Below are 18,854 nucleotides of genomic sequence, written 5' to 3'. Positions count from 1 at the left end.
AGAGGCCAGATAAAAAGTTTGACCTCAGTGAACACTGGTATTACTCTTTTTAAAATATAATAAGAAAACAGGTGAAATTAAACATGACTGTATATGTAGTGTGTATGTGTACATACTTACAGTGTCTGAACTGTGGCCACATCATCCTTTTTTCTGGGTTTTTGTTTTGTTTTAGTTTGTTTTGTTTTTTTCTAATTTTAAAAATGACTGAAATTCTGTCTGTCCTGTTTACTTTCAATGAGGAAAATAACTTGCTCATTATGTCTGTTGGAACTCAACAACAAGTGTTGCTTCCACAAAGTTCCTGCAAATGCTGAAGAGCAGTCTTGTTCAAAGCAGTGTTTGAGCTGTAATATTTGGCAATGATCAACAGCGGGGGGAACTCTAGAACCAACACCTGACTTTTGTGAAGGTTGGCTGACCCTTAGGAAAGGCAGCTTCTCCAGCTGACTGCAGCTTGTCCTCAAGAGTGTCCCAGTCACCTCACTGAGAATTTCTTGCTTCTGTCAGGCAGCAGTTCTTGGCTGCACATGTCCTGATGATTTCTGAACTCAACAGTGTTTGGATGCCCCTATCCAGTTTTCAAGCTTTTGCTATTCAGCTTATTAGCAGTATCCTTCCCCTGTGTAAGTCAAGAGTTCCTGCCAGTTTTGAAACGAAATCCTGGCTTTCCCCACCTCCGAGTATAAGCATATATTTAGTTCCCTAAGCCGTTGGAACAGCTTTGGAACAAATATGTAAGAGTGACTGTATGATAAGACAGTTAGTAATGATCAACATTTTAAAAGTATTTAAATTAATTTTCCTATTTCAAGCTATCACAAATCAACTATGTCCTTAGCTTATCAGAAGGAAAGGGTCTTCATTAGAATAACATTGATATAGGAAAGTAACATAAGACAAAAGGAGGAGTTATCAGATATCGATAAAACATTTCAGTATTGTCATGTTATTACTTCGTTTAATTATTTTTTTTTTAATCTCTGAAAGAAGACAGTGGAGTGGGAAGTGAAAATGATAAGTATAAAATTGTTACCAGTTTGTTGCATCCAAGTTTCAGATTAGCTTGCTTGAATTCCCATCAATTTGAGAGAGAGAATCTTTTGAGCTCTATAGTCTAATTTTTGGTCTAACAAGCAGAATATTATTAATCCAGTTACAATAATGCTAACACTTGCAGTTCAGTTCAGTATATTCAGTTAAAATGAGATAAATCCAAAATTTCCAAGGATCTACCCCTTTTTCTGATGTTCTCCTCACCCTTCCCCTGCACTTTGGGCTCCCAAGGCTCAGTCTGGAGGGCTGAAGAAGGGCTGCAGACCAAGAGGACTTGCTTTGTGATTTTTCCCAGGGATGAAACTGAGCTTCATCAGCCTGCAGGTTTCACGGACTGTTCTTTTGGCCCTTTTTGAAGATGGTCGCAACACGTGCCTTTCTCTCATCCTTTCTGTAGATCTGTGTCTCTGGCTATTGTGGTCAGCCACAGGGACGGTTCCCTTTCCCCAAGCACACTGGGCAGATTCCAGCTCCCACAGTTACCCCAGTGCACTTCATGCACTGCAGGGCAGCAGTTCAGCTGCAGAGTCGGGAGGCAGGGTGCAGCAAAAGCTGCCTACCAAGGCCAGTGGCAAGAGAGGGAAGAGATGCTGAGGAAAAGAGTGCTTCATTGTTGTACTGGCACGGGCAAGTAGCTAGGCAATGGGTGGGCAACATGCTCAGTTAAACACTTGGCCAAAACTGCGTGAAGTCAGTGTTCATGTCTGAATTAGATGTGGCTTTAGGTAGATATGGGAACATCTCAGTTTAATCAAGAACAGTAACATGTTGTTTGTAGGTGTTCAAGTGGTTTCTCTAGCCAGTGGATTACTTGAAATGTCCTGCCATGGTGGGATACCTGACATTGTTTTAAGGACTGTGGCTTCTGGCCAGAAACTGTGCATATGGAACTCTCAGAGATTCTGCTTGTCAGAGATCAGGGTTTTTTTAACATATTTTTAAAACTACCTTTAACTATCTTTATTGTCTTTTACTTCAAATAATTTTCTTCTGTCCAAATCTGTAGCATTTTATGAATTTCTAGAGAGCAATCATTTTCCTCTCGGCCTTGATTTTGTTAAGCTCCTTTAGTTTTCTTGCATGACAAGTCCCTGCAATTCCATTAATATATTACTAGCTTTTCTGGGCCTTTATTTTAGTTCAAATGCACCTTTACTGAGCAGGTTGACCAACTCTGTACAAAATATTCTAGAAGGCATTGATTTTTTTTTTTTCTTTCTTTGCTGGGATACTCCATTCTTTCTTTAAGGTGAAGTCTCTAATAAAAACTGTAGATAAGACGAAAACTGATTGTGAGCACAGTAGAAGGAAATTGCAAATGGATGACCATTTATAGTACTCTGAGGACACACCCAGGTAAAATAATCTGTTATTCCTTTGTACACAGAGCAAATAACACATTTATATTTCTGTTCCAAATCATTACTAAAACATGGTTTAAAACACCTCTAGATATTCACTAGTTTTTTGGCCAGTTCACACCAGAAGAAGAAAGCGAAGAATGACCTGCATTGGGGTAGCTGGTTTCTGCTTAATGGTCTGAGTTTGTGTCTCTGCTTTTGTGTACCCCTCTCGTTTCTGCAGAATTTCAGATTACGTATCAGAACAAGTAATATGATTACTAAATTAATTCTCTGCTGGTATATAACGGTGTGATGCCATCAAAACCAACAGCTTTACTTAAGTGGATTTCAGTGGATTGTTTGTAGATCTCAAGAGATACTTTGTAGTGTATCAAAATAATATATATCAGCTTGAGATAAGATTAATCATTTCAGCAAAATGTTGAACATATTCTTTACTTTCCACAGTCAGAGCACCATGCTACTTTATACACACACTTAAGTATTCAGTGGTGTCTGAATAATTATGTCTGAAACTTCTGTTGGCTGCATATAGGAGGAAGTGGAAAGCTTTTAGTTCTGTTTTCCTACTCACCTTAAACAGAGATAAAAAATTTCTGTCCCTGGAATACTTAGAAAAAGAGCTTTAGGTGCGGTAAACTGTTACGTGAGAGTCACTTGAAAAGTGGGAGAAAGTAAGTCACACTCATTTTGGCTATAGAAAGAAAATTTATTTCATACTCATGTTGTCTTCAAATATCTATGAACGTGCAAGACAGATTTTTATTCACGTATTTGTCAGGGAATTAATTTAGGTTCAGAAGGGGAGGTGGGTTTTGTTTTGTTTTTTTTTTTCCTTTTTTAATGACTAAGTCCAGATTGAATTCAAAGATCGTTTAGCAACCATGTAAATTAACTTGTTAATGAAAACCCATGTGACAGCAACAGCAACTGGTGCAACACCCCCTCCCCCTCATCCTACATAGAGGGTATCACAGAGGGTAGTCTCTTGCTTTGGAGTTGCCCCCTAGTGGCTGCAAGCTTCTGGGCAAATTCTGTATTAGCTTTTGGCTTGCTGGATGGGGTTTTGGATGTTTATTAAAATAGCTGTTGGTATCGACAATGAACAGGTAAAAATATATTGGTCTTCAGATTAACTTCTTGCAGATGTAGATTCCCAGTATCTTCAAATATATGTAAGAAATCGTAATATGCAAAAAGACAGTTATATGAATGCAGTGTTTCTTAAAATATCCAATTTTTATAGCTAGAGAAAAACTAATGACACTAAAGTTATAAAATTGGGACCAAGTTACAGTGTCAAGCATGTTATTGATTAATATTAATATATTAATATAAAATTATTCTAAACTCATCTTAAGTATTAAGAATTTCAGTAAGCTACGTGTGATTTTTAAAAAATAAAAAAGATAAATAAATTAGTCAAAACTAAAAATCACAATTAATTAAATTAACCAGTATTTGTTACAAAGGACTGTATGAAGAATTTTTACACATCTGAATTTTGTGTCAAGGGGTTTTGTTACAAAGGACTGTATGAAGAATTTTTACACATCTGAATTTTGTGTCTAAGGGGTTTTGGAGTAATGATGCTCAGCTGTATTTAGAAACTAATTCTGTTTCTAATAAAGCAGCTGAAGAGCTGAGAACTGCCAATGAAACCTGTTAATTGGAAATTAAGAATAGTCATACTTATCAAAATTTGGCTTTATGTTTTTTTTCCTTTTGTCTCAAATATGGGAATACAATGTTAAAATAAGTGTTAATTACTGATTCTCAACAAATGTTCTTCAGGGATAGGTCACAAAATTTAAAAGTGATCAGAACTGTGCAAAGCTGCAGCAATAAATGCAATGACAATTTTTGCTGTTATTTGAGTAATATTCCAGATTAGCACTGTTGGGGAGAAAGGGGGAGTTTGCTGCTACCCACAAAAAGTAATGACAGTCCATTAAAATTTTTTTTACAAGTTTTTTGTTTTTTTTTAATTGGTATTTTCTAGTGAAGAACATTTCTAAAAAAAATATCTTGCCTAGCAGACTACTTTTCTACTAAGTAATGATCCAGGGAAGGTAATCCATCAGTTCTGCTCTGACTCAGCCTTACATACAATCAGATGAATCATAGGCATTACTGAGAATGTCTTGCATATCTTTTTCAAAGGCCATGATGTTACTTGAATTCCAGTCCTTCATAAATTGCAGGCATTAATGTTTCCTTCATGAAATTTCAGAATGTAGAACGCAAGCTATTGGGGTTAACACTCTAGCTTCATTCACTTAGTTAATTATTATTTGTATTTTACACTCATAAATGTCAGCCAAGCATACAGGAACACACACTCTTTGCTGAAAACCTTAGAAACTCAGATTTAAGTTGTGTGTAGTACAGAATAAAGACTCTGCTGACAATGCTCAACAACTGTTGCAGCTGGTTAGATTGTAAGCATGATTCATCTGGAAGACAAAGTAAAATCATGTTCTGTACCAGTGTAGTTGCAGCTGTTGCTAATTCTTTTGCCAGCTGTGTAACATTTGCAGCATAATTGAGGGTATACTTTCCACACCTTGTATGCTGTTACTTACCTGAGCCACAGTTTTGAAGCTCAGACTACCCTTGAATATGCACAGGTGTGTATCATATCTTAGAAAATGGAGTACTTGGGTGGATAATAAGATGGTTTAATTGCATTCAATGTCCTTATCATAGTTTGTCTCTGAGGAAAAAGCTACTCTAAATTTTCTACATTGGTTTCAAGATACAAGCTTTGGATGTTTTTTGGGGGGTTGTGTTTGGTGGTTTGTTTCTGGTTTAGGTTTTTGTTTTTTTTTTTTTTTAAACTTCAGTCATTCTTAATAGTTGTGCTCCTTGTTTTGCTTATTTTCCATTTCACCACTGAAATTCACCTTTTTTTTTTTTTTTTTGCAACACTACTAAGTTTGCCTCTCCATGCTTAATGGTAGTGCATAAAAATAAGATTGCTTGCTAGGTGGTACTTGGTAGACTGCTGCCAAAAGTGCCTACTTTTCATCAACTTCTCTCTGTTGTACATTTATTTGGGTATAAGCTACTTGAAGAATCCAATTTTAGACTCAAATGTCAATGCATATTATTTTTTATCAGTTGTTTGTTTACTTTAAGCTTGTGAGATAATGGCGTAGGAAATATTCCTTCCAACAGAAAAGACAATTATTAGCTTTGACTGAGAAGCAGAAGATAGTTGTAGTGCGAGGGATGCTGCAATATTCACGCTTAACAAGTTGATATTGACGTGTTTGGAACTGGAAGAAAAAATTTGCTTAACTGATAAAGTCAAGCATATCAAGATTGATTGGCAAAATGTATTTATTTATGATAGCATCAGAATGATACCTAGGATGTTTTGTTTGTTTTCAGTGAATTGACTAATCATTCCAGAGAGGGAAACAGCTTTGAGTATCTTTTGGAAGAGCTGTAAATGGAAGGACAATTTAATAAGCCAGTATTTCACCTTTGGTCTAATGACAAGGAGTTGGAAAAGGTTTAGAGAGCAGATTTCCTTTTACAAGAAGAGAGCAAGAACAAGAAAATGCAGAGCTGCCTTATTTTTCTGGAGTAAGACTGCTGTCATCACATAGAAATGAAATCTAGTAGATCTTACCGGTTTCTGAAACAAGCTGGTTATTCAGTGGTTGTGAAGAGTAATTTTCATTATTTGTTATTAATAGGATAAACTCCTTAAGGAAATAGACCAGTATATTGATAATTGCGTGCAACTTTTTAAACAATTGACTGGGATGTTCTTTGCACACAGTCTACAAATGATATTGATAATTAATTAGCATTTATTTCACTACTGTGAACTAAAGAATTTGTGTTGATCTCAAAAGTATTTTTTATTTAAAAAGAGAAGGAAAAGGGTTTTTTAAAATTTTCTAATATGTCTTGAAAATTTATTTTTGCATTTATACATGTTTCATTCCTATGTGTTTTTCAATAATCAAGGTTTTTCCTCCTAGATTTCTATTTTTATCCAGTCATAGCTTCAGCTCAGTCAACTCTTTAGTTTCACTTTTGTTGTTATAAGTAAGGTTGTAATAATGATCTTCTCCAGATAAATTACCATACTATTGCATAGTACTAACATACTTTTGTTCTTTGATAATTTTTAATGAAAAACTTAACTTTCCAACTCCATTTTTATATTTGAACCATCTTTCTCCAAACAGCTAGAGAAGAAAATAAATCAAAAAGTGATCTATTTATTTTTGAAGAATTCAGACCAGGTAAAGCTGCAGTCTCATAAGACTGTGTGCTTGATATTGACTAAAATAAAGACAATAATTTGTAAAATATTCCAGTGAAAGTACCATTCCATCTTTCCTTTTCAGATTCTAATGAACATGTCTTTCTTACCTTGTACATTGAAGTATAAAATGAGAATGCTGTTCCACAAAATTGATCTTCCATTATTTGAAAGATCTCATTTTACTTAAAACATTTAAGTGTTTTGGAAGGAATGGAATGGAATAAAGGAATAAAATCCAGCTGAAGTTGGTGATGGGGAAAAATAAATTTTAAACGGACAACTTGAGAAATAATAGGAATAATTATGATGAGTTCCAAATTAGAAAAGTAGATTTTATTTTTTTCTTTTAAACCTTTGCGGTTTATTACGTTTTCTTTGAGAGACACTTAGATTTGTACTTATTCTTTTAGGTTTTGTTCTGTTACTTAGGACATTGTATTGCTTTATTGTATTATGCCTGTGCTATTTCATGAAAATAATACTGACTTACTAAAATTCAAATGATAGATGATTAAGTTTATTTTTCAAGCTAATGCTAGAGTTCTGGAAAAATTTTGGGCTACCTATTACATTTAGTCCCTATATATTCCACGGTTATGACCATATGGTCATATGGATGCAATCATAGGGTTTGAATTTGCATTCTGTTTTCAAGTGTGCTAAAATTGTATTGACACCTCATATAGCTTATTTAAGCAAAAGGCCTGCACATATGGCAAGCATAGTGTGAAGAACAATTTTGTAGCTAGTTCTCACGCACAGTGCTGTACTGAGCCCAGTCAATCAGCACCGTCTTGGCAGAGTGGCAGAACAGAATCTGCATAGCTATTATAGTCCATCAGTGCGTATTGTCCTACAGTTTAATTTATGACAACTTTTTTTACTACTTTTACATAAAATGAGTTCTTCATCTGTATTTTCATTATGTGCTTAGGTTGTTCTCGGCCTGTTTTCTTTTTTTAAATGTGGTTTAATGAGGCTGCCTGCTTCTATCTGCCAGTCCCTCCTTCCTGACTTCTGAATTGGTTTGCCGGTTTCTATTGAAGGTGAAAGTAATGAAGAAGTCTCAAAGGTCATTATGTTTGTATGTTATTTGTGTGAAAACTGGTTAACGAGTTGAATGGGAGAGAGCAGCATTAGTGTTCCCTTGAGGGAAGGACAGGCAGGACAGGACTTGAGCATCACACATGCTGTTTGTAGCAGCTAATCAGCCAGTCATCGTATTTGTTCTAACTATCCTTTCAGTGCACAAATAGCTGCAGGCACAGCATGTGCAATCTTTTGTTTAGTAGGGGTGTGATAGGGATGTTGGAGAGCTGATGTCATTGTCATGAAAATAGGAACAAACACAAATCTGTAGGAAGAATAATTTAGATATTTTTCTCTGCTTGTGGAACAGCTTGCTCATACTGTGTTTTTAGTGATAACTGGACATGTACAGGTATCAAAAAGCCTACTGTGCTTTCATTGGGCACACCAAGTAATTTTTGAAGAAAACAGGCCTGTAGAATTGTTTTGCCTTAGCAGATTCATATGCCCATCTAAAATAACAAACTGATGAGCTACTTTTTCTTCTGAAAGACTTTCTAAGAAAGCATGCAAGATTTTTAGAATGAAATATGCTTTGCATTGCTTTAATTATACTTTGAATACCACAAAAAAGTAGATAACAGAACATAATGCTAGAGAGAGACAAATTAGAGGGGGGGATCAGCACTCATGAAAACCTATAGAAATGTGTGTCATTTAGAGGCAGGGCAAGGTATGTGATATTGGTGGAATAATTTGTACTGGTAATGGTTTACCTTCCAAGACTGACTTCAGCTGCAATAAGGCACATGTGAGAGAATGTCTCAACTGTTCAGTTCTGGAAAATTTTAATCTGTTGTGAGGCAATACAGAATACCAGAACTGTAGGCGTGACACTGTTCTGAAGGTCCTGGGAGGCAGAGCTAGAACTTAAGCTTCACATGTTAAAAAGGTCTCCAGGGTCTAGCATGAGGACCGGAATATTTACCTAAAAATGATTTTTGCTGGTGAGGCTGGTCATAGCTTTATAATTGATGGAAAGAGGTAAGCAACTTGTCTGACCTGTTACAGGTGTCTATATTGGGATGAGTTGCACAGACGTGTTTCCCTCCACTGACCCTAAGGATAGTCTAAATGACTAGCTGATGAAGATATTTTAAAGGTCTAAATTTTGGCAGATTAATCCACCCGCAATCTGTTAAGATACTTCATGGAGACTGAAAGTGTGTGTGTAAACATAACCCTTATCAGCTTCTATTTTCAAAACCCTTTGAATGTGCTAATGCTAATAACGTTATGAGTAAATTCAGAGACTTAATATGATTTTATTAAAAAAGTGCCTTACTAAGATAAACACACTACAAAATGTAGGAGCTACAATGACAAGGAAATGAGTTATTAGAAGAATGTGATAAATTCACTCTAATTTATTTTCGGTTAAGATTTCTACAGAACTTTTCTGTCACTTCAATGCCAATGAGAACTTTGAGATAACTCAACTGCCACTGACTGTAACAAGTCTTTATCATGCTGAATATGTGAAGGGGTAGAGTTAACCCACAAACAGGAGATACTGTAATGTAGCCTGGGAGATCTACAGGGAGATCTACATCCTTAGTAAACACAGAACGAACCTAGAGTTTCATCTTACTTTTTTAACAGGTGCACAATATTTTACTGAGTTTTCATATATTTTGTTCACATTTTCTACTTACTTGCAATCTTACTTTTTGTTCCCTTTCAGGTTCTTGGGGGGAGAGGGGGATTTCTAATATTTTACTGTTTTTCATATGTTGTTCGATAACTTTTCACTCCTTAAAATGAAAAGCATCCCCTTTCCCCTGCATGTGGAAATTGCTCTATATTGCTGTATTCTTCCCCAATAAGTCATTACTCCATTATGAAAAATGAAAGAGCAAAACAGTAGCAACCTCTAAGCCTATAATTTCTATTTTCTTCCATAGAAAGTGAAGAACTACTTCAGCAAGAAAGTTGTGCTTAATACCTAACCTAATTTCTGTTCCTATCAGCTAGTGGTATTCCAGGAGCACAGGAGGAGAAAGACAGGAGTTATCCTAAGCAGCAGCCTTTTATGACAACTCAGACTGCTAATTGAAAGGGAAACCCAAATATGTTCTCTCTCTACAGTCACTATCCCTGCAGAATTATTTGGAATTCTTGTGTGTGGAAGTTGTGTGCTCTTATTTCAGAGAAGATACGACCAATTTCCAGGGTGCACAAAGATTTTATGGAGACTATGCAAAAGCAGAATTTTGGATGTCAGCAATGGCAGATAAATTTGGAACTAGTAAGAGAATGTGTAATATTAATTTAAATACTTGTTTCAAGCCATCACTTTTTAAAATGGGGGAGAGACTGTCCAGTGCAGCAGGTGGTGGTGATGATGACTTTTTTGCCATGCTTTTGTCGTGGTTTAACCTCAGCCGGCAACTAAGCACCACGCAGCCGCTCGCTCACTCCCCCCCGCTACTAGGAAGGAAATTAACTCTATCCCTGCCGAAACCAGGATAGCTTTTTCCCAAGTTTTTATACTTTTCATTTTATATAAGATTTTTAGTAAAATTGGCTGCTAAACCCATGTTACTTACCTAAATTAATAAACTAACTTTTCCTCTTACACTAAGAGCACGACAGTTTCACTCAAAACTATCAAGATGCTGTCTGTGGAAGTGTGGAAGTACATGGTACAAAATGTGTGTGGAAGTGTTTACACAGATAACAGTTTATTTGATTTATTTATATTTGTCATGTGATTTCACATGGGCACCAAGAAAGGAAATCTTAAAATGGAAAAAATGCTCTCTGCTAGAGGACAGTACTGGCTGTATTCTGTGCCCCTCTTGTATGTGTATTTTGTCCTTCACAAAATGGACTTAGTAGTCTGGCTGAGGTGCTAATTCATTATTTTACTGTAATATTGTTTATCCCTCAGGAGCGGTGACATAATCAGCTCACAACAGAACAATCCAGGTAACTGCAATTGTTGCAATTACAGTACTTAATGAGTACTGAAGGCTTGATGTTTTACTTCTTCCTCACATTGTGCAGTTCTTGCACTTTTGCAAAATGCATGAAAAACATCACAGTAATTGAGAAGTGTCAGTGACTAACTGGGTACAGAACAAGTTCTTTATATTTTGAAGTTCCTTGAGTGCTGGTGCAGCACTTTGAAAAATTTCTTAACAACTGAGTAGCAGTTCTTAAACTAGTGATTTGGGAGTCCCCTGCTAGCACGCTAATGATCCAGACAGCAGCATTATATCAGTTGCTTTAGTTTAACTACTTCTTGAATGTACATAAAGCCTTACTTTATTGGGTAGTGAACTAAACTACCTGCAGTCTGAAAAGCAATAAGTTGGGCACTTAAGCAAAGGTGAATTACTAATAAAGAGCAAAAGTTTTCTCCTGTATGCGCTCTCTGAAAGCTTTTAGCTGTTTGCGTAGAAGGGTGGTACAGCAGTTGTTGAAGCTTAACATGTTGAAGCTTACCAGTCCCTGGAGAGGTCTTTTTTTAACACTCCTTGGAAATAAGTGACTCACAGAAATACCATAATAAAAGCTTTTGGAAGATGGAATATGCAACACTTCAACACCATTTCACAGATTCATTATATTCCCCTAATCTGTTTAGCAGCTACACTGTTTTTTCTCTGACAGTGACTTTAGAATAAAATGAGAACAGTACTATCAGCGTAGAGTCTACCTTCTGCCTATGTTGATTTCCTACAAGTTTTATTAAATATTATTAAATGCACTCTTTGTATGCATAGATTCATGAATTTCTCCCATGGGTTACACTGATGAGAAAACCATTTGATAAATAATTTAACAGTTTTATATTTTACTGCTCTACGTCCATCCCTACAAGCAGAAGGTCAGGCAAAAATACCAGGAGCACTGCATGGATGAACGAGGAGCTCCTGGGCAAACTCAAATATAAAAAGGAATCATACAGAGGGTGGAAGCAAGGACAGGTGATCTGGGAGGAATATAGAGGCATTGTTTGAGCCTTCAGAGATGCTGTTAGGAGGGACAAAGCCCAGATGGAATAGAATCTGGCCAGGGATGTCAAAAGGCAACAAGAAGGGCTTCTGTATGTACATAGGTGACAAAAGGAAGACTAGGGAAAATGCAGGCCCACTGCTGAATGAGGCAGGGGACCTGGTGACATGGGACATGGAAAAGGCTGAGGTTCTGAATGCCACCTTCTTAGTTGTTACTGGCAAGACCAGCCTTCAGGAATCTCAGGCCCCGAAGACAGGGGAAAGACTGGAGCAAGGAAGGTGTACCCATGGTGGAAGAGGATCCGGGCAGGGAATACTTAAGCAAACTGGACATACATAAGTCTATGGGCCCTGATGGGAAGTCATGTTTGACCAAACATAACCTTCTATGAGGAAATTACTGTCTTGGTAGATGAGGGTAGAGCAGTGAACATCAGCAAGGCTACCTAGGCTTTTGGCACTGTCTCCCATGAGATCCTCACAGAGAAGCTGATAAAGTATGTATTGGATGAACAGACAGTGAGGTGGACTGAAAACTGGCTGAATGGCTGGGCCCAGAGCGTGGTGGTCAGTGGTGTGAAGTCTAGTTAGAGGCCAGTAACTAGCAGTGTACCCCAGGGGTCAACACTGGGTCCAGTCCTGCTTAACATCTTCATTAATGATATGGATGATGGGGGAGAGTGTACCCTCAGCAAGTTTCCAGATGACACAAAACTGGGAGGAGTGGCTGATGGGCCAAAGTGTTGTGCTGCCATCCAGGAGGACCTGGACAGGCTGGAGAAATGGGCTGACAGGAACCTCATGAAGTTCAACAAGGGGAAGTGCAAAGTCCTGCACCTGGGGAGGAACAAACCCAGGCCCCAGTACATGATGGGGGCTGACCAGCTGGAAAGCAGCCTGGCAGAAAAGGACGTGGGGGTCCTGGTGGACACAAAGTGAAACACAAAGAAGGCTGATGGTGTCCTGGGCTGCATTAGGAGTGTTGTTACAGCTGAATTGTGTACCCTGCACAACAGATTTGGACAACCCAAATAAACAGATCAATATAAAGAAGTATGTGTACACACAGATACAAACCAATATAAAGCCAACAGATAAAAGGATGCAGGGCTAACAAGTAAAGCTCACCTGGGATAAGGGAACACACAGAAGATTCCATTGGTCACAGAAGCAGACTGGATTCATCTGGCAGGGAATAATGGAGTGTTTCTCCAGGAGTAAAAATAAAATCTTAAATTTAAAGATGAATAAGTTTTTCTCTCAAAAAAAAAAAAAATCTAATGTAGTGTTTTGTTTTGTTTTTTCATTTATGATGCTTTAAATAACTGTTTTAATGTTTTAGGTATATGGGCACATTTTTTTTCTTTCAGTATAAAACTAGTAGCCTCCTAAAATTTAAATATTTCTTCTCACCTTCAGTGACAGACATGTCAAGACACCTTCTTGCCTTCTGTAACAGTCTGTTCTAAAATGCCCATAGTGGTACTGAGAGTTCTTTCTTGACAATTACTGTGATTTTCTTGAAAAGCAAGTCAGAATAAAGTCTGTTTTAGTGTCTGCAGACCCTGATGTATACTGTCCCAAACTGGAAAAAGAAAAGGTAGGCTAGAAGAGGTAGAGTCTCAGTTTCTTTTCCTTTTCCTTGGTCAGCTGGAGAAATAACAGAGCATGTGTCTGTCCTATAATATTAGGGGAAAATGGAGAAATCTTTCTTCCCAGAAGTCTGTTTTCTTTAGTAAGTGCTGTGTTCCAGGTTTATTGAAGGAGACATTTGTAAACTTCAGAAATCTAAACCCAGGTCTTTTAGATCTTCTGAATACTGTGCAACTCCTTTGCTATAAAGAAGAGAAAAAATTCCAAACAAAACAAGTGAAGCAAGTGAATTTGTGCTTTCTTAGAGGAATTTTGTCCGTCTTTCTCCTTAATTTCTTCCAAATAAGACAAGACCACTTCCCAATACAGGCGGGATGGCATGCTTACTATATAATACAAAAATCTCACTGGTTCCGATTCACTTTCTCCCATTTTTAGGCATTATGTGATGTCCCTAGTGGAACACTGTACCACTTCAGGCTTGCGGTTTCTTGAATGGGATGCAGCTGACAGCAGTACTGTGTTGTTTTCCAGTTGCAAATCTTCTCTATGTTTGTGCTCTTATCTAAAAAAAAAAAGAAAAAGAAAAAAAAAGTTTGAATATATCAGATTGAAGGAGAACGTTATTTTTAATCAATTTTATTGAACATTCAGATTTGACTTAAACATTTAAGCCTTGAATGCAATCTTTTTATCTGTCACAAGAGGCAGTTATCCTTCATTCGTAATATATTTCTGATTGTGGTATGCTGAAACTCCAAAGGTAGTTCTTTAGTATCACCCTATGCCAGCCCTGACAACTGTCTGACCCAGTCATGAACCAAAGAAAGGGAATAAAAGGCAAGGAAAAAAAATGTTGCTATTCACATTTGATAGATTAGAAAACTGAAGCAAAATCTGCCTAAACTACTCACAATCGTACAGCAGTAAGTGATTTATCAGACTATTAATCGGTGAGTTCTCTCATCTCAAAATTGTGTTCCAGTTGGCAGAGAAGTCTTTTAATATCTTCTTTATATTTATACTTACTGTATTTTTGGAATTTAAAGAACATTGTAGTCGCAGCTAAAACTCGGCTAAGGAAAACAAAGCATTTCTCTGATGTTCTCCTACTGCAAGCACTGTTGTATCCTCATCTCTTCCTTGTTGCTTCTAAGTCAGACTAGCCAGCTGTTCTGCTCTCCTGATACATGGACAACTGCAGTCAGCACTGTACGCTCAATAAAGCCTTCAGTTGTTTCAAGTCCTTTCCTGTCTCTCAAGTCACAGATTGTTTTCAACATAGAGTCAATTTGTGGGAAATAGGAAATTGTTTTGTAACCTCACTGAACAGACTGAGACCCGATTATACTTTATGAAGCAAAGATTGTATGCCAGTGTGCAATTTAGAATATACTGTGGGACCTTCTGTGAGCTCAGAAATTATATTCTAAGTGGTAGCTTAAAAATATTGTTTGCTTCCTTTATCTTGGGATGTCTCTTTTTATGTGAAGAACATCATCAGACTTCAAGCAGTCTGAAGGAAAGCAGAGCCTTTACTTCTATATATCCAAGGGGAGCTATCTGTTATCACTCTTGATTGTTTGACAGGAAAATAAGTTCATACCAGTTTTTGCTTTCACTGTTATTTTCTGAAGAAAATTTATGATGCTGCTATGGTGAATCTAAAGCTGTTCCTCTGCTTTCTGTTTTGTCTTGTATTCCTCTTTCTTGTGTATTTGCTTTTTAGTAAGTCTGTTTTTCTCTTGGTGCTAGACACTTAGTTTTGTCCTTTTGATAATATAAATTAAAATGTCAGTACAGCCAGAAGTCTGAGACTGTTGTCTGAATTGAGAGTAAGTCATGGTTAGACTCGTCTGGAATTTTAACGACAGAGTATATTTGTGTCAGAAAATGCAACTTTGCTAAAGCAAGCTACACTGAATTTGATCAAATTTTGTTCTAGGAAAATGTGCAATGTTCTGATAATAGCAGTATTGAATGTTCTTACTTTTTTCTGACTTTGTTATTTAACAGGTAAGGTATGTAAAAATATATAGTAGTTATCTGTACATGTGTGTTCTTGTATCTATAACATACACAATGTGTAAATTGAAATGAAGCATTCCAATAAACTTCCCATTTATTCAGAAGTATGTATTGCTAATAGTTTGATTATCCCCTCCCACCACCAGTATTTTTTACTGGGAACTCCTACTTTAGTTAACTAGATAAGAGTAAATAATAGAAATAAAATTCTATTTAAAATATTAAAGTATATTTTCATTTTTCTCTTTTCTATCTCTTTTTATGAATAATTTTTTTTTAATGAATTGAGATCAGTGGTTGAGTTGTACCACATGGATGAGAACACTTTCCATTTACAATGGGTTGGAAACAAAATCTCTAGAAACCATTTGGGGTTTTGTGCATTGAAAGGTTAATTGGTAAGACACAGCTATGTGTAACTGCATTGCTCTTTACTCAGGAGAGATTGTCTGGTGATACACTGGTTCCTAATAATTCAGACCTTATTTTAATCCAGTATAAGGGAAAAAAAGTATATCAGAAATCAGAAGAAAGCAAGGCTATGTGTTTGGCAACAAAAGAACTGGGTTCTAACAGATCTAATTTAGGTAAAAAGAACATCCTAGAAAAAGTGTAGCACTTTCCTAACTAATTTCTATGAAATGAGAATGATGTCTTAAGTATGTGAGGCTGTAGAGTATAAATAATGTTTTTAATACTTTCATAGATTTGATTTCTACTCAAAATGTTTTTACCCTTTTGGCCCACTTGACTTCCAGATTGCTTTTCTCTTGAACTGCTGTATACGTGGTTTTCAAGAACCTCTTGTACTCCCTTGAATCATGTATACACTTCAGTGATATAGTGGCATTTATATTCACCAACATTTTGGCCATGACCTCATATACTTAAAGCTTAATTTGTGTAGTGGTATAGTTAACTTTCATATTTTCTGAGTATTTCTATGGATCTTTACAGAAGCAGGTATATGAGAAAAAACTTTTAAGAATGCCTGCTCAAAGTGAGTAGAAATACTACATTTGGTGATACCAGAGTAATTCTTTGCTTGATATGCTCTTCACAGTGAAGAGAAATTCTGCTAAATGTTTAAGGATTCATTAATAGGTGCAGGTAAAAATCCTGAATGCTGCATTTGTTTTCAGTCAAGAAATAGGAGTAATGGCAGTTCTCCATCTTAAAGACTTCCATGCCCATACAAATGTTAATGCCTTATAAAGATCAAATGATAGGCAAGAGAGATTTGCCCTATATAGTAAACGTCCTTAATTATATAATCTAAAATAAGAGGGAGGAAAAAAGAAAAAAAAAAATGTATCAGCTTCTTTAACTTGCAGGCCTTTTGCTCAGGAAAGATAGGTATCAAGTAAGGCTATGTTTTATAGTTACTTATGCTCTGTGGAACTAGAACTGTAAGAAATAATTGCAAATATGTTCCTAAGTCAGAAGATGTGATTATCCTGCTGTATTCAGCATTGGTACAGCCTCACCTTGAGTACTGTGTGCAGTTCTGGGCGCCAAAATATAAGAATGGGAAGGTCCTTGAATGCATCCAGAGGAGGGCAACAAAGCTGGTGAAAGGGCTGGAAGGAATGTCCTATGAGGAGCAGCTAAGGACTTTGGGCTTGTCTAGTTTGGAGAAAAGCCCCAAGCCTGTCAGTGTTTAAAAGGCACTGGAAGAATGCCCTTAATAACATGCTTTAACTTTTGGTCAAGCCTGCAGCGGTCAGGCAGTTGGACTAGGTGATCATTGTAGGTCCCTTCCAACTGAAATACTCTATTCTGTTCCGTTCTGTTCTATAACTCTGTTCATTAGTTTTGTTGTTGTCAAGTAAATTAGTGAAGTAAAGTCTAATTTAAAATTTGGCAGTTTTTACCCTAGAAATGTTTTAACATTTCTCTTAGAATCACAATCTCATTATAATGGGAATTTAATTGAAAGTATCAGCTAAAAAGTGACAAGCAAAGTTAAGACCAGAAAGCATTGCTGTTTGGGGTCTCGGGTGCGCAGTGCCTCACTGTGCATTTGGGTGTAAGAAAGCATTCATTAGGTTTGCTGAAAATATATTTCAAGAGTGCAAATTGAAATATTCTTTAAGTTTAGCTAAAAACACCAAGTTGTTCTATGAACAACATCAGGATACTCTTTGTTCTAAGTAGAAAAAGAAAAGGAAAGAATCAATTGTAGCTTCTCTGAACTTTGGAAATTGAAGGATTTTAAGTGGCATCATACTCCTTTGTGTCTAGTTCAGCTCTGTGTTTAATGAAGAGCAACTTATAATGGAAAATAAGAGGAAGAAAAATTATGCTGATAGCAGAAAAAATATGGATATAAGGCACCTTGAACCTCGTTTTCACATGGAATATTTTAATATTAATTTGCTCTCTGTGGCATTAATAAAAAAAATAAACAATTCAAGTAGAAGTCTATCTATTTAAGGAATGAAAAGCAAAAATAATGGTAGGAAAAGTGGGCAACTAAGAAAAAGAGCGTATCTAGTCAACCAGTGTTTTCTTGACACCACTTTAGCTTAAAATCCTCCACAGATCTGTGAGGCTAGTGTTTTGAACATAGGGTATAGTTTGGGAGATAATCCCGTGAATTCACTTAGGCTGAGTAAGTGTGCCCAATAACTCTACCTGTCCTTGCCTTGGTTAGCACATGGCTTTGATCAACAGGTGTTTGAGGGGACTTTCGTTCACTTTTATTATTTTGTCTTCTCTTTAATGACACCAGACTTTTTTGGTTTTAAGGTGCATTATTTTTTTCTTTGTTATATAGATGATTAAGTGATGCTAATGTCACCTATACAAACAGTTCCTTTGTGTTGGTGCTTAAACTCTTTTTCTCTTTCCTTTGTCAGGTGGCTGAAAATCAGGTATTTAGGAGCAAATTATTTAGTTTCTTGTCTTCAGAAAGTGAATTATTTCTAATTGTAGCTTGAATTGTTTGAGACCAAGTAATTGATTTGTGGATTATAGGTAAGCCATAGCGAAAGACTTTAGTCATTGTCACTGTTGTCTGCAAGTTTATTTTTTCTGTAGGTAAAGATATGCCAAGATGTTTGAAGTAAAAAAACGAGTATTGATCTCTTTGGGAAAACCAAGAGAAAATCCAGGTTTTAAAGCTGTCTTCTCTTTTCTAGCTGTTGTTAGCTTGAGGAAATCCTTTTCATCTGGGTACTATGACACAAACACAAATAGTAGCTAATAGTCCACATTTATGTTGTTTTAAACAAACTGAGCTTTAATGAAAAAGTGGATCACACTAGTAACTAGTGACACTAGTTACACTCACAATATCAAAATAATAAAAAAGTATTTAATTTTACTCCCATGGTCTGATTAACTTTGTTATCTTCTGAGTTTTTTTCATTTTGTACAGATAAATAAATTTATTATGAATTTATTCTTCCTGTCTTTATTCATAGTAGTGTTTCTAACTTAGGAGCCATAACTTGGCATTTCACATGA

Source organism: Aptenodytes forsteri, unplaced genomic scaffold, assembly GCF_000699145.1.
Source record: "Aptenodytes forsteri isolate BGI_AS27 unplaced genomic scaffold, ASM69914v1 Scaffold27, whole genome shotgun sequence".
Lineage (NCBI taxonomy): Eukaryota > Metazoa > Chordata > Aves > Sphenisciformes > Spheniscidae > Aptenodytes > Aptenodytes forsteri.
The sequence above is the reverse complement of the archived record's forward strand: the minus strand, read 5'-3'. Positions refer to the sequence as shown.